The following is a 23,844-nucleotide window of genomic DNA, read 5'->3' on the forward strand; positions in this document are numbered from 1 at the left end:
CTGTAAATATTGTAGACTGTTATGGACCAGCGGTGTATTCATCATCTTACAAAACCCATGTCTGTGCCCTGATTCTTACACAATAACAGGAGCCAAATGTCCGTCGGAAAGAAAAAGACCAGCTCTTACAAAGGCTTACTTATAAAGAAATGTGGCTTTGTCAAAAAAAAGGTTCTGATGTGCTTGTCCTGATAACTTGCCAATTTAATCAACTACTCTCTAAGTAAAGATACAGATTCCTAATCTCTTTTATATTGCCTCCTAAGCTCCTATCTGCGGCAGCAGCCAGAGCAGCCTTACTGTGCCGAGCCGTACATGCCCCTTATATAGAATGATAAGGAGAGATTTCATTTTCTTATACAAATCCTAACATGGGAAGAATAAAGGGGGAATTTATCATCATGCAAGCTTTGTGTTGACTTCAAAACGCACCATATTTATGAAATGTTTAATACACTTTAAAGGGAACTTGTCATCAGGATCACATTTTCACCTAATAACAGGTTCACATAGCTGTTTTTATAGTAATACCCAATCTGCTTTTATCATTAACATTACTCAGCATATTTGACTCCCTGCCAGCATGCTGCATGGAATCACAGGGGCGTCTGTTAAAAGGCTGCAATCATCATCGTTATCTCCTCTCTGCTCTGCTTGCTCTCTCCAACTCCCCCCCCCCCTCCTTCATGCTTCTGTTAGTTAACCTTGTGTTCCAAGGAAATCTCCGTCAGCTCACCTCTGCAGGAGGGAGGAGATAGCGATGACTTCAACACCCCCGTGAATTGGTGCAGTTTTCTGCAGGGAGCCAGGTATACTTTTACATACTCTTAAAAGTGCGATACCAGTAATGTTAATTATAAAAGCAGACCAAGAAATAGTATTAAAAAGGCTATGGGGACGTGTCATTAGGTAAAAATGTGCGATCCTGATGACAGGTTCCCTTTAAAGTGGTTTTCCTTGAATTCTGGATAACCCTTAGGGGGACAAGGAAGTTCTCATGTCACAGAGTTACTTTAGCGCCTCATCCCAGCCCTGAAGTTCTGGGAGTCATGGGACTCTCTACAGGAAATCTGTGGCCACCTGATGTCATGTGGTCCGAACAGGGCACTAACTGGTGGAAACAGATCCAGTTACCCCCTGACACTTCCTCCTGGGCAGAAGTGCAGAGGACCAGATGTATCGAAGCAACACAGAAAACAGGAGAGGAAGCAAAGTAAGTACACTCCACCCTCACTGGGAATTCCTGTAGTCCTGAAAAACCACTTAAAGTCTGTCCAGAGATGTTACTCCTATTTCTATGAATTGGGACAATTTTTTTTCTATTGTCTCAGCAGATAAATGTGGCATATCAGGCTAATCATGCACAATGCAAACATGCAAAATGTTGCCAATGCCCTATTTTGTAATTTTCGGAAGCAAGAGTTAGGGGTGCAGAAATTATACATTTTCACCCCCACCCACCCTAGTACCTAGAAAAAATGCAATAGAGTGACTGCTGGAGTTTGCAGAAGTGCACTGGCTTGCAAAAGGACTAAGCAACAATATTTTAAGAGTTGCTTTTACAACATGTCTCAATGATTGTTACAGATAAAACTTTTAATGTATTTATTTTATCATCAGGTATACTGCCATGGTAAGTACAACCTTCCTTTATGGTGGCCACGGAAAGGAAGAGTTAAACAGCAGAAGAGAAATAAGAGAGAAACAAAGGAAGCAGTAAAACAACTTCTCTTGGCGTAAACAACCTTTCCATTTGGGGAACGACTCCGTCTGCAGTCCCACAAGCATTTTTTCGTATTTGTCATCTTTCATACCTTTCATCTTACTTCTATATGTGATAATGGCATTAAAATATTCCTTGCAGCAAAGTTATCTGTCCTCCTGTGTAAGTCAGTGTACTTGATAAAAGAAAAGCTATTGCCTCATTGGCTCTTTACATGTAAACCCACTGTGTCCTGGTTCTGATCTACATGGGCTCTAATCCCTTGTATACACATGTACGCTGCATACTCCCAGTGGGCTTTGTAGGTTACAAACAGACATCAGTGAATTGTATTATACAGCAAAGTATAAATCCACGTGACAAGTGCTTTCTGATGCACAAAATAGGTTCATGTGAGTAATGTGAGTAACAAGTTTAAAGAAGCAAGACATGTTTTGTAATATTTGGTAATTATGAATTATCCACAGGATATATCATAAAACCCTAAGATGGGACGGCCTCTTTACATCTTTCTACATTGTTATATATCACCTTCATCTGAAATAGTTGATTTTTGCCCATTTCGAAAGTTTTACCCAAAGGGGTTCTGACTTTCTACCGATAACCCATTACAGTGATCATACACAACATTTCTACAAACTTAGCCCTCATTCACACGACCGTTAGGGGACGTATACAGACAGCGTCAGGGATCATGGCTGCCTCAGAGGAACATTAGTTTCATTTATAATGTATGAATGAAATAAAAAATGTGACTAGCCATATTCACTATGTTCTCCAGGAGGTTGTAAAAGCTAAGACTACACTCAAGAGAAATAATGGGGGATTGGTTCTTTTAAAGTGACCTTACACGGACCATACACACTTAGAACCTGTCAGGGTGATTTAGGACACCTAAACATCTACACATTTACAGTATAAGCATCTGAAATTGCCCTATAATGCTTCAGTCTGTTGCGACTGCCAAAAAAGCTAATGTTTCTTCTAATACAGAAGAATGTGATACAGGGCATTGGAATACGGAATGACTGGGCGTGAACCAGACATTAGTCACCATCTTATATACAGAGTCCAAGGTGAATATGAATCCAAAGTAGCCTGTAAATTGGTATCTAGTGCTTGTAGGCTTTCAGAGACAGAAGGAGTACATAGGGTTGGATAGTGTCATAGTTGGGGTAGGGAATTCCAGAGAATTGGTGCAGCTAAGGAGAAGTCCTGGAGACGTGAATGGGAAGTTCAAATTAAAAAGGAGATCTTGTTGGCCAAGAGTAATATGTCAGAGTAGGATAGGATTGAACATGATAACTCTTACCATTTATCTAGTATTGTTTTTTTAAATCAACAATAAACTTCATTGAGGGGAACATGGAGATACAAAATGCATATGAAATAAAGTATATAATGATTGGTCTCATGGGCTTCAGCAAATAGAGAGGCATCTCCTCATGACTGTAAATGTCCTCAAATTTGAGCATAAAAAAGAAACAGGGGTTTCAATCAGGATTATACATCAGGACAAAATAGGTATAACAAGCAATAAGATAAACAGAATCTGTCCACCATTTTCCTGGCACAGTACATGGCTTCAATAAGGGGGGCACAGTCTGTGGTATAATGAAACAGTTCCGTGTCTACTAGGAGTAGGCATAGACTAGGGTCCTCAGGGACTGCTACCCCCATCCCATCAAACAGGAATTTAAGGACCCCATAACCACAGGACAGGACCACATTAGGTGTAGAAAGGTAACAGAGTTTGCGGAGTACTTAGGACACAGGTCTCAGAAGCCAGGGTGAAATTTACAAACTTTGGCAGTTGTTAGACATGCCCGATGGAGTATATATACCTATGACATTTGGTCTCTTAGATTAGGAGAAACCAATTTAGGTGTTGAGACAATGACCCACTCCTCATCAGTCAGTGGGCCGAGTTTGCTCTCCTAACGTGCCCTTGCTGGGACAAGTGTTTGCTTAATATCGGTAGATAACAATTCACAATACAGACAGGAAATAAGGGCTTTACCTGGGACTATAGGAGAAGGAGAGGGAAAGGATTATCTACCAGTTGATCCCCTGGGAACTGGGCATTTATGGCGTGCCGAAGCTGAAAGTACAACAGGTGGAAGGAGTATGATTCTTTAAGTTGCTGGAAGAAGTGAAAAACACCATCTTTACATATATTCCCCATACAGTGCCACCTTCTGGCCCTCCAGCTAGCCCGCTTAGGCCGGGCGGAAAATTCAGGAAAGGGGTGTACCTGTTGAACCCAATAGAATGGTAGTTGGAACGCACTCTAACCCATAACAGGAAGAACTGGCGCAATATGGCGGATGCCCCTCTAGTCTTCCCATTCACACCAAGGTGTTCGCGTGAAACAAAAAGGCTGGAATAGTAGTATAACTAGTATAACTATCTAGTAATTTAGTCTTCTGATTCCACTGATAATATACTGTGTATATATTCAACGGAAAGGAACAGGAAGAAACTATAACTGAGTACAAAGAGTTTACGCAAAGTAACAATTAAAATAGATTTTATTTACAAGTGTATTATAAAATAAAGCCTTTAATTGTGTACACTGAACCTGCAATTTGTCAGTACTGTCTCGCAGGACTACTGGCGGCACATGTGGAGATATAATCACTCGCGTCTTAGTGTAGGATTAGATTTTATGACACTAAGATTACAAAAATAATCTGAATTGTTTGCCTTTCTTTGACATCTACTAGGGGATTGCATTCATGTAACTAGCAATGTATCATAAAGATTCCATACTAATTCCAACACAAACCTCTAATAAATACTCATGTATCGAAACATTAACCATAAAAAAACAACTAATGTGGTATACATGCATATGCCTTTGTGGCTAGCATGATGCTCAATTAAAACGATTCTAGGAGGCCAAGTCAATGCTTTGTGCCCAGTTCACATTTCTGTTATTTCATCAGTTTTTTTTTCATCAGTTGTTGTGAGACATAAATGGGAGTGGGCAAACACACAGACCATGTGTAAATCTTTCCATTATACTTTATCTCTACGAAATCTCCAACCCAGTCCTAACATTTTGGTTAAAGTTTACAGGGGTGGGACATGAAACCAAATACAGGCAGTCCCCGGGTTACATACAAGATAGGGTCTGAAGGTTTGTTCTTAAGTTGAATTTGTATGTAATTCGGAACTGTATATTTTATCATTGTAATCCCAGACAGAACTTTTTTGGTCTCTGTGACAATTGGATTTTAAAAATCTTGGATTGTCATAAGAATCAATATTAACACTAAAGCTTCATTACAGACACATTTGACAACTGTTACAGCTGATCATTGTAGCCTGGGACTAAAGTACCATAAATTACCAATATCCAGAGGTCCGTTTGTAACTAGGGGTTGTATGTAAGTCGAGTGTTCTTAAGTAGGGGACCGCCTGTATAAGTGTTCCAGTTTTGTTAGAAGGTTTCTTTAAAAGGTGTCTTCCATATATACTCTATTCACACTTATCTTATGCAATTTTTTACAACTGGTGTAAAGTTTAAAATGTACCCACCTTATTATAGAAGACATATGTTCTATCTGAAGTTACTATGAAACATACCTGGTGCTACTGGCCCAACTATAGACCAACATCTCCCACCTAATGACCTCTTTGGGAGTTGTAATGGCAGCCATATTGGCCATTACTAGCCTTTGTTTTTATAAGGATAGTCGAAAAACTCGAAAGGAAGAGTTCCTTTCATGTTTCATGGGGCAGTGGAACAAAAACATTAGATTTGGAAACAAACCAAGGTTAACAATAGTGAATTTTGAAAAAATTGTGAATTTTTTTCACAACAAAACCTGAAAATCGAGTTGTAACATTTTTCTGTTACTGTACTCATTTTATATCTACCATCAATAAACCTATAGTCAATCTGCTGCAGGGTATATTTGTCTTTTTTCACACAAATATTTCATTGTCAAAGCTCTGCTATACTAGACAAACTAGTCTGTATGACGCAGGATGATAACATCTACATGGGCTCCATGTTTCAATTAGCAATGGAATGTTAGGGAACTGTCTTGAAAGTAGATATTAAGATAGTGGATGCTACCTTCAGCTATACCTGGAGGCTTCTTTACCCCGTGTGAGTAAAAATATACATGGTAAAAAAAGTACCTTCAAGAAAAATAACATTGTGTGATCTGTCAAAAGAAATATAGTCCGGCATGCTGAGAATCCTACCGCAACAATAGTGAGTCTTGCAATATGAGGTAACAAGCTTTAGAAGAAACCTAAGCAAACAGGATTGTACTATAATTCCTGCAAAGTGTCAGCTCCCAAGTGACAAAACATTCCCACCATCAAGTGCCATAGTACCTTACACCCTCCACCGATCATAAATTTATGGTCCACATTTGGGCCATCACTTGGCTGATGCAATATTCAGAAAACATTAATACTTCCATCAGACATATATCTGGTGATAAGATGACAAGCAGGGGAGCAACCATGAAAAAAGTCCTAGTGAACCCCTCTTCCACTTTTTTTTTTCCTTCCTCCTTCTTTCCTATGGGTCCTAGACCCAACGTTTGTATTGATGACCCTATGTTGGGGTTTTGTTCTTTTGTTTCATAAAAATTAAAATTATTCAATAAACACAGTTTAAAAAAAAAGTTCTAGCATGGCAATTCTCTGACCACCTGCCAGGCTCAGCCCCATTCAAGTGAACAGGATCAATAGCAATTTCCTGCACACCACGATCTGAATGTACTGCTGAGCAGGGGAACTGAAAAAAGTTTACTTTCCCTCATTACCCGTATGTGTTTTCCCACAGTTTCCTTGGCCCAAGTTCATTAACTTACCTTTATCTACATTAAACTTCATTAGCCATTTCCCTACCGAAGCCTCCAGCTTCCACAAATATTCTCCTCTGTTCAGATTTTCTTTCAGTGTTTATTATCAACTGCAAATATTTAATTTCAGGGTCATTTAAAATATTAAGAATAAGAGGATTCAATACCCCTGTGGCATCCCAATGAAACTGTGATCCAATCTGAGGCTGTACCGTTAATGACAACCCTCTGTTTGTTAACTCAAATACACAGATCTTCCCCTAGTCCCAGCAGCCTCATTTTATGTTATGTATTAAATGCCTTGGAAAAGTCCAGATACACAACATCCACAGGATCCCCCAGGTCCAGTCTAGAACTTACCTCCTCATAGAAGCCAATCAGATTAGTCTGACCAATGCCTCATAAACCCATGCTGATATTTTGTTATAAAGTTAATACTACTGTAATACTCCTAGATAGCATTTCTATGGAACCCCTCAAATATTTTCCCTACTATTGAGTAAAAATTTACCATTCTATAGTTTTCGGGAAATGCTTTTTGACTCCCCCTTTCTCAATACAGTCATGAGGAACTGAACCTATCATTACAGAAATGTTTAATATTAGAAATAAGGGTCTATTTATCATCTTATGTAACTTCTGCAGTATGAGGGATGTGGAAAACGATAAAAAGAGAGCACATATTTCCCTCACAAATGTTTCCAGTTCCTGCGTGGTTCCGGTACTTCCTGTTTATCACCTGCACCTCATCTAAAATTTTGAAATGTTCATGGGATCCACTTCATCAAACTGGTGGCCTCTTTGGACCAGGGAACAACACATGAAGTCATGGTCCCTGGAAACTGACGTATCGCTCCATGTCTGAATAGGCCACTCATTGGATGAAATGAGTCATGTGACCCCCCCCCCTCCCCTCCACAGAACATTGAGCAAATTTTCAAACTGGATCAATACTGTGTGCTATTTTTTTCTCATTGTACTTAGCAATACTATGTGGTCTTTTCTCTACCCCAGTCCCATAGGAGTTTCCATATTCATGGAAAACCCTTTTAAAAAGAGGTAAAAATAAACATGGGCACCTGTGTACAGTGGACAAAGTCAAAGAAAATAATAAATACAGTAAAACAAGATGAAAATATTTGGAAGGTGTAATAAAAAAGTAGGTGAGACTTTGAGAAAAGGTAAATGATGAATACACTTGGTATTTGTAAGATGAAGATATAAGGAAATAATTTCTTGTAAGAAAAACACAACAATACTCCGAATCTCATAAATACTCCGAATCTCATAAATACGTCATATTTGGATATTTACAAAACTTAAAGGGCAGAAATCCACTTACTTTGAGTATGCAGGTAACTAATATTGAAGGACACTCATTGTAAGATATCCATTGTCTCCTACAAGACAGAAATATCACATATAAGTGAACATGATAGAGCAGACACAGATATATCACAACAATGGACTGTTCATCCCCTGGCAGGATCGGGGTGTCGTGTCAGGTTAAAGCCATACAGAGGGATCCTCACCATATGAGTGGGTGTCTGCCAGGGCAAACAAGGTCTATTCATACAATAAAGATACAAAAGGATCCTGCATGGAGGAGCCAGGATCTACCTCTTCTGGCTGAAGTGAATTACATTTTCACAATATAACACAGTAACAATAATTGTCCCTTCATTGAGGTTCTGAGTAGCAGAAGGTATTGATGCTGAATACATTAGATTGTGATTGCAGTCATTTCACAATTTCCACAGTTGTCATCATAATTTTTCCAGCCAACGCCGAAAAGCTGACACATTTTTTGCATATGTACCAATAAATCGTAGGTAATTCGCAAAGTCCTGTAATAATCATTTGCACACATATATTACATTTGTTACCATTGCAATGGTTAATGTTGGAAAACCTGCATGGTATAGACGTCCTTGCGTAACTATCCTACGATGGAGGACTCAACCACTCAATTTCAATAACATTTTTCCAGGGAAACTTTACATACCCAATCCACCCCTAATTGCATTGATGTGGAGAACAGTTCACCAAAGCTCAGACCATTAATGTTTAAAGGGAATTTTTGGGGGGCAAAAACAACGCTATTCATTGGGGGGATATATATCAAAAGTGTTGACCAAATAGGGTGTACAGTAAGACTGACAACCCATACTTTATACCATATCTTAGTTGGCTTAGTCCACTCCAGAACAATTTTGGTACACTTACATAATTCTGAGTGCACCTCAGCCATGCTCTCTTTCTAGATGGGAAAGTTTTGAAAAACTGTCTAAAACCCTTTAATGAATGTAGCTCTTCTTAGATTTTTTGGTACCAGTTCTGTTGCAAACAATTTAATCAATTACATCTCTTCCTCATCCAATCCCGTCCCTTTCCTTTCTTTGTTGAACTTGATGGGTATATGACATTTTTCAACCTTAAAAACTATGTAACTATCATTGTGTAGTGGCCATGGATGGTACTGCAGATCTTTTACAGTAAAAGGGCGAGATCTGTACTACCAGTCACTGTACTAGGTAAAATACTGACGTAAGCCGCCCAGGTCCTTCTGATCAACTAATCAATGTGGGTGTTGGTTGTCAATCTGATATGATAATGATGACAAATGACTAAGTATTGCATGATGGTATGATAACTACTCAAAAGACACCTTACAGTAGTGCCAGGCTCATAGTTCAAGCCCCTTAGGTGTTAATGGAGCCCCTCAGGCTCATTTGCATACAGTCTTTCATCTTGGTGGTAGATGTCCTTTAAAGTTATTGTAGCTGTTGGATTGATTACATTTTTTCTAGTCTGACTCCACATTACACAACTTCACAGAACGACAAAAAGGTAACCAGGAAAAATTCAGGAGGTGGCATGTTTACACAGCAATTACTCAGAGATCCGTGAGCGTTGTTTGCTGTGTATATCAAACATTGGTGTTGTAGGCAATGAACTACAACTCCCTCCATCTTTACTGAGCGACTTTAATCTTCTCTCAAAAAAATTAACTCATGACCAGAAATAATTCCAAAAATTAAACCCAATATTTCTATCCAATCTGAAAAAAAATAAATAAATAAGAGTCAAAAAGTGCAAAGAAAAAAACTATCTTCCCAAATTTGCCAGGGAACATCAATCACCGGCTCCTGTTCTACTTAATTTATTTGTGAAGAAGCAAATTGAATGTGATGTTTGAGAACGCGACTTTTCAAGGAGATATTCACAGTTTATTGAAGTGAAAACATCATTCCGTATTTGGCTTTTCACATTGTAAATTGAAGCACATTTTACAGTATGAGGCTCGGAGGTATGCATAAAAAGTAATAAAGCCCTAACAAAAGTAAAACAAGAAAATGAAATATGCGCTCATTAAATAAACAATGTTAGGAAAACAGACGGCGAATGAAAATGCCTTTTGTGTAAGAAGTATTCAGAGGAAAGCACAGGACATTTATGAAGTTATTGGCTGAGACACTTTGTCGCAGAGTAAAAAGATGTTGCTATGACAAAAAGACAGAAATAAATGACATTTAAACTACTGTGGTAAGTAAAATAGTCTGCTGTCTATATATCTCTATATTCTGCTGGGTTAGAAATTCCTCAGAACTAATAAAAAAGCATCTTAGAAAGATTTGCCAAATGACGCCACCCCTGTCTATGTGTTTGTCTCGTACTACAGCTCAGCGCATGCCAGAACTTCAAGGTCTACACAGCTGACGGCAGAGAGCTCCATCCACTGTGTAGTGGCCATTCATCAGTAGTGCTCTACTTCAACTAAAGGAAAAAAGACAATAGATGATGTCACAGCTTATCTCCTCCCCCTCCCTGTACAATGACCTCTATATAGATAACACTGACCCATCATTACATCACTACTGACAATAGATGATGTCACAGCTTATCTCCTCCCCCTCCTTGTACAATGTCCTCTATATAGATAACACTGACCCATCATTACATCACTACTGACAATAGATGATGTCACAGCTTATCTCCTCCCCCTCCCTGTACAATGACCTCTATATAGATAACACTGACCCATCATTACATCACTACTGACAATAGATGATGTCACAGCTTATCTCCTCCCCCTCCTTGTACAATGTCCTCTATATAGATAACACTGACCCATCATTACATCACTACTGACAATAGATGATGTCACAGCTTATCTCCTCCCCCTCCCTGTACAATGACCTCTATATAGATAACACTTACCCATCATTACATCACTACTGACAATAGATGATGTCACAGCTTATCTCCTCCCCCTCCCTGTACAATGATCTCTATATAGATATCACTGACCCATCATTACATCACTATTGACAATAGATGATGTCACAGCTTATCTCCTCCCCCTCCTTGTACAATGTCCTCTATATAGATAACACTGACCCATCATTACATCACTACTGACAACAGATGATGTCACAGCTTATCTCCTCCTCCCTGTACAATGACCTCTATATAGATAACACTGACCCATCATTACATCACTACTGACAATAGATGATGTCACAGCTTATCTCCTCCCCCCTGTACAATGACCTCTATATAGATAACACTGACTCATCACTACTGACAATAGATGATGTCACAGCTTATCTCCTCCCCCCTCCCTGTACAATGTCCTATATATAGATAACACTGACCCATCATTACATCACTACTGACAATAGATGATGTCACAGCTTATCTCCTCCCCCTCCCTGTACAGCGACCCCTATATAGATAACAGTGTCCCATCATTACATCACTACTGACAATAGATGATGTCACAGCTTATCTCCTCCCCCTCCCTGTTGTATTACTGAATACTGAATTATAAATGCTGAATTAGAAAACATAATGGGGATGATATACTAGGCTTATAGATTTACATGAAGACATGTAAAAAGCCCCATCTGGACCCCACTGGGGTGATAAGGTGCAGAGGAGGGTGGGCAGGGGAATGCAGGTGTGTGAACGGCAGTGGGAAAACCGGTGGAGACCATAGCTGGAATGTCCACTAGTTCAGACCTGGTCTAAACAGGTCTGAACTGGTGGAGATCATATCGGGATTTATTATGAAGCTCGAGCCTCCAAATATTAAGAATAGTGTTTAAAACGTCAGTGCTAATAGATTCTGCCCAATATGTTTAGCTATTTGGCTTTAAAAAGGACAACATGTCCTCTCTGTAGAGCCATGTTTGCTTCAGTTTATTTAACTAAATTAGCCTAGAAATTAACTTGAAATTTGACGACTAAACTTCAGCTTCATCTCATCTGGAGAGGTGTTTTTGTTAATATAAAATCCATTACTCCATTCACCTGGTCCTGCAGACAGAACATCCATGCTTCCTCTACGACTTCCAGGGGTCTCATTATTCCCCCCAGCGAACACGATTTTTTTTTATCATGGCAATGAGAGTGAGAGCTGCTGAAGCTATTCAACACATTAGGACTTATTAAACAAGTGTTACAGGAAGATCTTGTTATTTGGCCTCATGTATGGTATTATTATTGAAGCTAATTATCCCACAAGTGTGAATGTCTCTGAGAATAAACAGAAATTGGCTTTCTGGTCTCTCAAACAGTCACAATCCATAAATGTTTCCAGAGGGGAAGAAAATCCAGTTTTTAATGTTTTAAAAAAGCTAATTGGAAAATGATGGAAATTTGGAAAGTCCAGAACCAAAAAAGAATAAGGTCTCCAGATAGGTTTGGGGCATAACTAACATTTGGCACCAGGCTCTCTGCACTGGGGTCAGGGGTAACTCTGATTTCAGCATATAAACCCTTTGGATCCTTGGGAAGCAAGATAAATGTACAATTATGGGGAGGTCCTACAGCCAAGACCCTCACGCAATTCAGAGTATGTGGTTCTCCAAGTCCCTCAACTCATTCTATATCAACAGACCTATAGGTTTCATCCAACATCTGTAAATTGGGACTTCCGGTTCGATTTACAGGTGTCCTGTGCTCCATTAAAACAAGAAAGTCCCACTAATATAAAAAAAAGGTCAGGGATCATCTTATCTGTGGATCATAAAGATCTCAATTGTTGCCTCCAACCCCAAACCCATGACTATAAATTTTAACCATTATACACAGGATAAATTTGATTTAAACCCCTGTAATACTGAGCACAACATTTTAATAGTTAAGTGATTGATTTAGGGGTTTCCTTCTTCCACTCACCTCACCCCTGCAATGTGATCAAGAAGTCAAGTATATTAGAAAACAGTTAAAACCTTAATAGTGAACACTTCAATATATAACCTCACAATGCATGTGTCACACTGATTAGTGTAATAATAATATTGATTCCTTTATTTATATAGCGCACTCAGATTACGCTGCACAGTGTTTGCAAAATTGGTCCCTGTCCCCAATGGGGCTCACAATCTAATCAACCTACCAGTATGTTTTGGAGTGTGGGAGGAAACCCAGAATACGGAGAGAACATACAAACTCGTTGCAGATGTTGACCCAGGGACTTGAACCCAAGACGGCAGTACTGCAAGGCTGTAGTGCTAACCACTAAGCCACCGTGCTGCTCTATCACTTTCTTATATACAAAATATTTATTGCATTCTTGTATATCCTACAGCGTTGCCGTATTACTAATACTCCATACGGACTTGACAATATAATGATGGTGTTTGGTTTCAACAAATGAAAGAAAAGTTAAGAGCCCAATAAAAACACCACCACCCACTTACGATCACCAGATGACAGGATTAGTTAAAGCACTAAAACAATAAAAGAGGAAGTTAAACATGAAAAATTGTATTGGAATTCCCAGAGGGGATCCTGTAACCCGGATGGCATTAAGATTTCCTTCAAAATAAACTTACAGCTACAGACCTGCAGCTTGTTATAGATTAACACAATAAACTGATATGAGTCCAGAAACACAACACAAAGTGCAAAATAAGTATCTTTATACAAAATTGTACGTACAGTTTTATATTGTCAAATCTGATATGGATTCCCTTTATTACAAACTGTATCTTGTTCTTGCTCTTGCTGCAAGGTAAGAACCGGCAGACTACCAACATTACATACAATAAGGACACCCCATGCATAGACAACTCTAGACAGGGAAATTTTTGGGGAAAAGCGTTGCTATGAATAACTCTTCGGAATACTTGACCTGACTGATAAAATATATTGTCCTGTAAAAGATAACTCAGCAGAATTTTTTCTTTGCTTATTTCGAACTGACAAGACTGACAAAATATAAATCCTGCGTCACATTATTTTTAACTTATTTTCCAAAGAATTTCAAAACATTAAACAAATTAGTAAATAAATAGCAACAAAACAACATTTTCCCTAAGGGACAGAGGATTTCCATATTTTAACATGTCTACAAGGACCAGAGTGGTCCAACTTCTCAAGTATGTGCACAGGCTGTGAGCCAAAGGAACTCCGACTATTCCCAAAGGTCATTTTTTACAGCAAGAGAAAGGATCTAGCTGATTCCCAGATGACCTTTATTTCCATAGAATAAAGAGGATAATAAAAGTTTTCTTCTCATCAAGGAAAGTCGACTAAAAAAATAAAGGTTCTGTAAGGATAAAGAGTCAAAATAAACGGTATTGACTGACGTTCTAATATTGTGAGCCAAGGAAACCACAACGACCACAATGTTACTTCCATGTCACAGGCTTATCTGGGTTTCCTGAACCTGTGAGTGAAACATGTGGGGAAGAGGGATAACAAGGTCAACTTAAGTCACATAAGTAAAGTTTAGTTGTAGAGGGTAAATGGAACACAAACTCCCTATGGATCCCTACTAATCGACTTTAGGTTCTCCATTTTCCACCAAATTCTACCTCTACCATTCTACCATCTCAGGGATGGCACAGAAGCCATCAGAGTGCTATGACTCTAAAACTTTTGGGTCCAACCTGGGGGTCTAACCAATGATGAAACTGGGAGTCCTGTGTCTCATATTTGTTTGCATAGTACCACTCGATTCACTCACTAGGAGGCTGGTGGAGACTCGTAATTGAGTAGCAGTACATGAACTTGACCAAAGTCAAACTGATGGACATACGAATACGAATGATAAGTGATGAAGTTCAATCCAAGAAAAACTCTTTTTTTGCGCAACCAGCTTGCTGGACGCCGCCTTCTACAATGTTCTAGATTGTTGGATACTTTTCTTAAGCTGTTTCTGACTAGTTATTGCACCTAGCAACATACACAGCACACGATAAATGTGTGGGAAATTAGCCCAGTGTTATATTGGCTATTACGAAAGAAAGCTTGAAGAAAGCAAGGAGAAAAAAAAACATCCATCAAAATATGAAGCTGGCAGCCGTCCATCCATCACCGGAAACAACAGCCCAAGGTAATTCAATAATGTCTGCTCGGCAAACACAATGTGCACATAATAACCCATAATAACCTGCCCGTATATGGCCATAATTGCCCTTACTGAACACCACAGTTTGGTCAACACGTGGAAAATGGGAAAGATGCTGAGGTCTGCACTGACTGTACAGAGAATTAGATCCAAATGCGGGAAAACACGACAACCATTATACCCTACATTGTAAAGTCTACCGCAATAAATATAATAGGCATATAAAAAATTCTATTCATATACTCCAACTTTTACTATCTTTTTAGAACATTCTTAGCTAAGGATGTTAAATTGAATTTTGAAATAAGGATCTTTACTATCAGGGCTATGGATAAGCTAAGCCAAAGCTCTGACTCTGACTCAACAGTCGTGTTTACTTTAAATATTTACACTCATGATGATGGGATCCAATCATAATCTGAACAGAAAAATAATAGTCTAATATCTCAATTTGTAAAACCATGGACAACTTAAGGCATTTCTTTAGCTGTAGTAAAGTTGTCTCCAGCTTGTCTTGACAAAAATTAAGCATGCTTGTGGAGAATACCATGCAACCCCTCGGTGAGCCCGAAATCTAGGCTATTGTTGGAACTATTTTAATGTTTCCACAGTGATAAAATATCCAGGCATATTTTTTTTCTTTCATCCAAATACTTCCAAAAATCCACAAAGGATGTGATAGAAAAAGTCCCCGACTTGGGGAGATTTTATGTCTATGGCGGCTTTTATCAAAATCAAGTGTTATGTTGGTTCATTTATACTATGCCCCAATCCGCACCAAAAAGGTACATAAGGAAAAGTAGATCATGAGGTATCAGTTACAGCATGGAGTGGATCAGGTAACTCCCCCCCAGAGCCCGTTTGGATCTTTAGAATAATTTTAAAAGTAGATTTTAGAAGAAAGGAGGCCATGGATAACAAATATAAGAAAATTAAAAGTAGGAGTTTGTGGTTTATCTTGTTTGATTTTGATTTTGGTAGATTTCTTCACAAAGTTATTTTTGTGAAGATAAGGGAAGAAAACTCTCATAGATAATGTACCTTGAGTTACTAATCCATTTTTTACAGTTTCCTGACACAAATATGAGCTTGAATTATATTAGTGTTTGGTCCAATGACAACAGAAAAAATGTTTGCAAGTATATTTTACTAGACTTTTTTATAAATAATTTACTAGACTTTATGACAAACAATTATATACAATAAGCACAGGTAGAGAAGCAGCACTCCGTAACAATTAAGTGTTTATTTCACAAGTGGGAAATACAACGTTTCAGCTATCTCGATGTAGCCATTTTCAAGTTGACTTATTTCCCACTTGTGAAATGAACACTTAATTGTTACGGAGTGCTGCTTCTCTACCTTTGCTTATTGGAACTTTAGGATCCTTCGAGTCGGACCTCCACAAGCTTGCACCCTAGTTCTGGATTTAAATCCGATTTCACAGTGCCGCTTCATTACTTTATTTTTTCTAAACAATTATATACATATGATGCATATCCATTGGTCTAAGGTACAAAAATGTGCAATTTTTTTTCAGATATTCCAAGTCACTTTTCTGACCTAAACTAGAAGAACAAGTTTATCTGTCTCGCTCTGAAGTCCTGGATAGAGGCTCCAACATTTATATCACACATCGGGGGAGATTTATTAATCTGTCGTAGTTTGCACTAAAAAACTGTCTGAACCACATTTATAAAGGTTTAAGACAGTTTTCTTGCTCTCCTACGACTAGCTGAACAAAAGGGATGAGGCCCAAGAAAAGGGGGTGTGGCCTCGCGCCAAAAAGGTCTGTGCTCCAGAAATACTGCTAACCCTACAGAATTGTGTCCTCATTTTCTGGCGTAAAGTAAGCCAACTAATAGGAGGTGCAGAGTGTGACTATACAGTCTTATACTAGGACAGATTTATCATCCAGCACCAGACACTTGTATAAATCTGGTGCAGAATAAGACTGTCTAGTCTAACTCTGCACTGTCTAACCTTAGGATATTTTTCAAAGATCTGCCCTATTGCCTTCACTAACCCTATGTAGCCAAAATGTTTTCTTGTTCTGTTTAATTTGTTTTTTATTGTAGTTATTTTTTATCGAGTCAATGAACTCCATTAGGCACTAGAGGTAAACAACATTGTACAACATTTTACAGATAGATAGGGTTCAGCTGGGGTGTACAAAAGCCTTGGATAACAAAATGGTGGCCTTCTATTATACAAGGGAAGAATCCAACTGCAGCGCTGAACATCTAAACTACAAATTGACATGTCCTAGTAAAATGTTTTTTTACATGTCAAACCAAATCATAAACTGGTTCATCTCCACATAACAGCTTAAAGGCAGAGTATAGTTTGATGTTGTTCATTGAGATATATAAAGATGTTTTTGGACTAAAGGACTCGCATTTCATTTCCACTAAACAAATCTGATTGAAATAAGCAAATACCGATAAAAGGGGAAAAGTGGAAAAAATACAGTAGCAGCATAAAATTATTGGATGAAGTCACATATAAAGTTTGTCTCTCATTTTTTAATATCTGCCCCCCCCCTCTGTAAAATGTATTTTGTGTTGTCTTTAAACACAAAGAGGAAGAAATTCTTCCTCTGCCAATCACGGCTTCAGATTACAGGCAGCCCCCGGGTTACGTACAAGATTCTGTAGGTTTGTTCTTAAGTTGAATTTGTATGTAAGTCGAAACCGTATATTTTATAATTGTAGGCCCACCCAAATTTTTTTTTGCCTCTGTGACAATTGGATTTTAAAAATGTTGGATTGTCATAAGAACCAGGATTAACAATAAAGCTTCATTACAGACACCTGTGATAAGTGTTACAGCTGATTATTGTAGTCTAAGGCTAAAGTACAGTAAATTACTAACATCCACAGTGCTGTTCGTAACTAGGGTTTGTAACTAGTCGGGTGTTCTTAAGTAGAGGACCACCTGTACATGAATTTTTTTAGATTGCCCCCAAAGGTAAAAAGAATTGGGGAGCTGGGAAACTTTGGGATAGATCCATGAGGTATTTGGCTTATTTTATACTACCATCTTCTTTTTTAATAAAAATAAAAATTCAAATTAACTAATTATAGGATAACTATAAGTTTCAAACTTTACAGAAGTTTCATACAATGTATAGAATTACACAGGATTATACTGTATGTTACTGTATGTTCATCTGATACCTCTCCCCATCCTCTGTAGCGCGGTCCCAAGGTTTGAGCCTGAATCTTTAACTGATGACTTTGCAGCATAAAATAGTTAAAATAATTATTTAGCATTTTCCTTTTTTCTCGCATTTTTAGTCTGTTTAGTTACAGTTACAGCTCAATACAGATCTGTCATGCCAAGGAAAAAACATCGGACCATGTCTTATTCCCCTGAGACTTTGCCCCATTGACAAGGTTATACATAGTACAATACATTATGGATAATGGAGAAGAATTGTAATTGAACCTTTTTGACTTATCGTATCTAAAACACCAATATTATACGTTACATGCCCTAAGTGAGGGCCCTGTTACTCACAACCTACAATTTACACCCCTTATGATGGCGGTATGTTTCCTCTTATGGTCCTCCCCGTAGTTATCAATGTGTCTATGTATAATTTTGGTAAAGTATAGGTATTAGATGGTAATAATACTATTTCCTATTCCGGGTCATGTAGAACATATAATGTAACTAGAGGAAGGCAATGATATACCAGTCCAATGACAACTTTAAAGGAGACCTATGAGATCCTGAATGACCCCCACACATAAAAAAAAGATATTCCACGATTCATACAACTTCCATGGATTGCTGACAGTCTTTCCCATTGATCTCCGGTTTAGAGAAAATTTTATTTCTCTTTTCTTTTTTTTATATGGTAATAAGCTTATCAGTGCATCAGGGGCGGGGCCAAGTTTGTGTGTGCACCTGCTTCCCTCTTTCTAAACTCCCCAGTGCTGCCCACTTACTTTTTACAGAACGCTTGCAGAAAAAAGGTGTTAGTATGTGAAAATCGATTTGTTGCTTCCATGTGCCTGCCTCGATGCACCTTTAAATGGAGGTAAAAATAGAGTTTAAAAAGAAAAAAACGAATAGAGGGGAACAAATGAAAAGAGGGAAATGAGAAAGTATGTGTAAAGTTCAATGGATAATGCGGGTTTGACTTGGGAGTTGTTAGACTCCCTTTAACTTAAAAATTCAAAATGGCCGCCTTTTTTGGCTCTAAAAAAGTACACATTAGGGCAATGCTTAGCTAAGAAAAAAAGCTGTGAATAAGTACACGCAGTAACTCAAAGAAGAAATCGACTACTATATTCCTCTCAGACTATGACTTATTACTTGATTGACTCCCCTACCATCTCCCCCATCCTTAGCTCAAGTGTTGATTTAGATCCATATACCGGCAGATGATACTTAAGACTGAATACTAGAGTCAAATCACAGCTAACTCTGTCGCCTGGTAATTGTGCGCAGCAATATGAAAGTAATGGGTTGGGCGCCAATTATCTCTCTGGACCTTTTGCTGATTAACCTGAACCTAATGGAAACTCAGATCTCTTCTGCTGATTGCAAAGGAGTATTCCAGCTTAAAGAGACAGGCAGGGCTACGAAGAGGGAGCTGAATTATCCTCTACCGGTTACAGCTCTAAAATCACGGCGGTGGGACGGTATCGGGGTATATCCTACTATTTTGTAACGCCATCCATTCTGTCTGTGACTGTACCCGTTGTTTGTGATAATGACTTACTAAAAGACTGTGAATATGTGGAAGTTTCTCAATGTATTAAAAACAGGCTTTGTCTTTCGTTCGAAAATAAAAAAAAATGTCCTGCAACTTTCAATAAATCTAAAAATAATACATGTACAAAGCATAACAATATCCTTCAGATAATATACTAAACACATCAATAATGTATCTGATACACAGTTATAGTTTTCCTAAATTAAGATATTCCTATTTATACCATTGTCCAGATCACTAAACAAAGCAGCTACATGTCTTGCTGAGCACTGCCCATTACCCATGCTGCCCCGGGAAACCTTTTATACTAAGCAGGACTCTATACAAAGCAAAACAAAACTAAAATCAAACTTCAATCCAACCAATATTATTTTTAGCCTCAATTAATTATATTTGCTTATATTTTTCTTTTCTATAGTTGTATTAGTGGGTATCCATTCCTCACTGATTTATAGATCAGATTAGGATTGTATCTTCACAAAATATATCTTCCAAGTAATCTTTTGATTGTATTTTTATATGTTTTATGCTATAAAGCTTTAAAAAGCAGAGTTTAATCTTAGAGCCACAAATAAAAAGCTGTAGAGTCTCTCTGGCTTAGATTTACAAACCTCTAGGATCTCCTGGACTACAATAATACATTTATATTCCAGATTTGTTACTAGACTTCCTGGTGCACTGGCTTGTGACATCTCATCACTGTACAAAGCAAAGCCCCTCCCTCTGAGTAACTGTCAAAGAGAAGCTGCTACACTAGAGCTGCGCTGTGTACAGTTAAATGATCTCACATATTAGTACATAAGAAGGCTCCAAGTCCAGAAACAATCCTGGAATAGAAATGCATTGTAACAGTACTGCTTTCATTAACAATGCACAGAAACGTATGGTTATACCGAATATTGGGGCAGATTTACTTACCCGGTCCGTTCGCGATCCAGCGGCGCGTTCTCTGCGCTGGATTCGGGTCCGGCCGGGATTCATCAAGGCAGTTCCTCCGACGTCCACCAGGTGGCGCTGCTGCGCTGAAGTTCCCTGAAATGCACTGAAGTTCACGATCCTATCCTGGATGAAGGTGAGTGCAAGCTCCGCGACATAATTTTCTTTTTTAAATGCGGCGGTTTTTCCGAATCCGTCGGGTTTTCGTTCGGCCACGCCCCCCGATTTCCGTCGCCTGCATGCCGGTGCCGATGCGCCACAATCCGATCGCGTGCGCCAAAATCCCGGGGCAATTCCGGTACACTCGGCACAAATCGGAAATATTCGGGTAACACGTCGGGAAAACGCGAATCGGGCCCTTGGTAAATGACCCCCATTGTCTGCAGATTTGTAGGGTCGACACTGCTTAGACACTGCTCTACAAAGTCAAAATCTAACAGATTCCATCAGCAAGACAAATCCTATATTTTAGAAAAGGACATTACATAAGGGCTCCTCCTTTCCAATTATGTGCCAGTCAATACTGTATAGGGGTTATGGGAAGGATACATTTTTTCAGGACAAAATAAGTGCATAAAAAACAGTAAAGCTTCTTGGAAACTCTGGAATGTCATTATAAGGTTGATAAGGTAAGGTTTGTTTTTCCTAAAATTTTTACCCATTCTGACCTTTGAAAACATTCAATTATTACACTTATGGTAACAGCTGATCACTAGTAAACTAAAATAAAAGGAAATCTACCAATCGAATCCATCATGATAAACCAGGGACCCTTACTCATAGATCCAGGCACTGTGACTGTGGTAATCTTCTTATATTTGTTATCCATGGCCTCTGTCCTTCTAAAATCAACTTATTCTAAATTATGTTAATGAGCCTACTGAACCAACTGGGTCGGTTCCCAGAGGCCCTCTGTGCTGCAGATTCACAGGCTGTTACACTGTCTCATCCTTCCACTCTATCTTATGTAATCTCACTGCTGCAGAGGAAGTTTCAGCACATAACGAGAGGGGGGGAAGTGCTCCTTGCACACTGTATAAGCCTGTGAATCTGCAGCATGGAGGGGCTCTAGGAGCATAATTGAAAATGAATACTAAATATATAACAGATATATGTAACAAATATAAGAAGATTACCACAGTCACGGTGCCTGGATCTATGAGTAAGTGTTTATCATGCTTGAATATGACGATAGATTTCATTTAAGGATAATTCCTTTAAACTCTATTGACGCAATTGAATCTAATAGCCATCACTTTACCCATGATTTGTACTTTGTAACTCTGACTTTTACGTCTACATCATAAAGATGCTTAATGCTAGGTTGTCTTATTGGGAAGATGTAAAGAGCTCCACTCATCCTTGCACCTAACTAATCCTTTCATTTTCTTATCTTGCGTCCATTACCCTAATGCAGTGACCGATTTTCAGCACTGGAGGATCCGCAGTTACTGAATGAAGAATACCTTGGTGCTCTTACCTTCTAAGGTAGTCTATGCTGAAGACATCTAGTTTGTCTTTTGCTGAAATGCTCACCTTATATGGAGCCTCCAGGCTGCAAAATGCTATTTTTTATGTTTTACTATTTCCTAATTCCATACATCAGATTTACCGTAAGTTGTATGCAACCCCATGGAAATATCTTGATGTTATCAGAAGAAGGTACCGTAAGTGTATTTTGCACGGTTCATGTATACTGATAATGAGTTTTGAGACTCTTTTCTGTTTATTTATGACGTTTCCTTCAAGGAAACTGTTTTGACTTATTGCCAAGTTACAGCACATTAGTAGGCTTACAGTAGTAGCAGTTTTGTTTAGTGCTTATATATGCAGGATAAGAGTAAAGTATTATGAATTGTGAACCTATATAGGAGAACTGTAGTGCTGTGTCAAATTATTATGGTTACAGAAGTAGTAGTTCTATTCAGTTCCCATATATGCAGGATAAGAGCTGTATTACTGTGCAAAGAGTTATACCTATTGGGGGTCATTTACTAAGGACCCGAATCACTTTTTTTTCGTCGGGTTTCCCGAATTTTTTCGATTTGCGCCGAATTGCTCCAGGTTTTTGGCGCACGTGTTCGGATTGTGGCGCTTGGGCGCCGGCATGCATGCAATGGAAATCACTTTTTTTTTAAAAAGTGTCGCTTGACACGCACTTATCTGCACCAAGAAATAGAAGGTGAACTCCAGCGGACCTCGGCGCAGCAGCGACACCAAGTGGATATCAGTGCTTGGACCTTAGTGAATCCCGGCCGGACCCAAATCAGCGTCGGAGAACCAGCCGCTGGATGGCGACCGGACTGGGTAAGTAAATCTACCCCAGTGTGTCACCCCCTTCTTCCTCCTTGGGTGCATTTACATGGACGTATACCCACCTGGAAGCACCCGGGTGGACATCTGTCAAACGTGCTAGGGGGGAGGAGAGGTGAGCGAATCTCTTCTCTCCATAGAAAATAATGCTTCACGGCCTTTCTTACAGCCATAGATAGAGCATGCTCTATCTTTTTGGCGGGCATGGTACGTTGTGCTCACCCTACCAAGCTCAGGCACCATAGCCACCTATGGGGGACGTAAATTTGCGTCCAGAAATACATCCCTCAACCTGTCATGTGAGTAGACTGTAAGCTCTGTGAGCAGGGCTCTCACTCCTATTGTTCCATGTGACTATGCTTTCCCTCTTTAATGTCTTATTTTATTTGTAAATGTCCCCAATAATTTGTAAAGCACTACAAAATATCATGGAGTAGTAGTAATTTGGTAGTAGTAGTAATTTGGTATGTGCATATATGCAGGATTAGAGCAATAGCACTGTGCAGTCATCATATGTGACTAGGAGTGTAGGGCTGAAGACCCTATGAATTATTTCAGTATTATGCAGTATCAAACTCTGCGGGGGAGATTTATCATTAGTCCTATGTAGCTTCTTGACGTATAATTGTCGCAAATTTTTGCGCAAACTTAATTTTTTGCGGGTTCTTTTAGTGAGAAAAATCCACAACTCTAAAGTCACGCAATGGAGGAAAAAATACACCACAAAGTGTGCAACAACGTGCAACACCACATTTATCAATTGAGGATTTTAAAAAGAACTCAAATTTAATCATATCAGGTGCCAGGTCCGAGAAGTCAAGGCAGGATAATAGTTTCCTCAGGAGGTGTTTTGAAGCTGTTTCTGTAACATTTATACTAGCAAAGTAAAATTGTACCAGAGTCTATCCTCCCTGCAATCTCCAAAACTTCCCTCTACCTGGTTGATCCT

General features: G+C 38.8%; 1 protein-coding gene across 5 annotated transcripts in view; it reads right to left on the reverse strand.

Moving 5' to 3' along the window:
* PLCB4 (phospholipase C beta 4) overlaps positions 1-23,844 on the reverse strand; it is a 233,484-nt gene that overhangs the window by 194,911 nt on the left and 14,729 nt on the right. For all 5 annotated transcript variants that reach the window (XM_072140486.1, XM_072140488.1, XM_072140487.1 and 2 more), the window contains exon 2: positions 7,895-7,952. The gene's annotated coding sequence lies outside the window, so the exon portion shown is untranslated. The remainder of the gene's footprint in view (positions 1-7,894; positions 7,953-23,844) is intronic.

The sequence above is a fragment of the Engystomops pustulosus genome, chromosome 3 (genome assembly GCF_040894005.1).
Source record: "Engystomops pustulosus chromosome 3, aEngPut4.maternal, whole genome shotgun sequence".
NCBI classification, from domain to species: domain Eukaryota; kingdom Metazoa; phylum Chordata; class Amphibia; order Anura; family Leptodactylidae; genus Engystomops; species Engystomops pustulosus.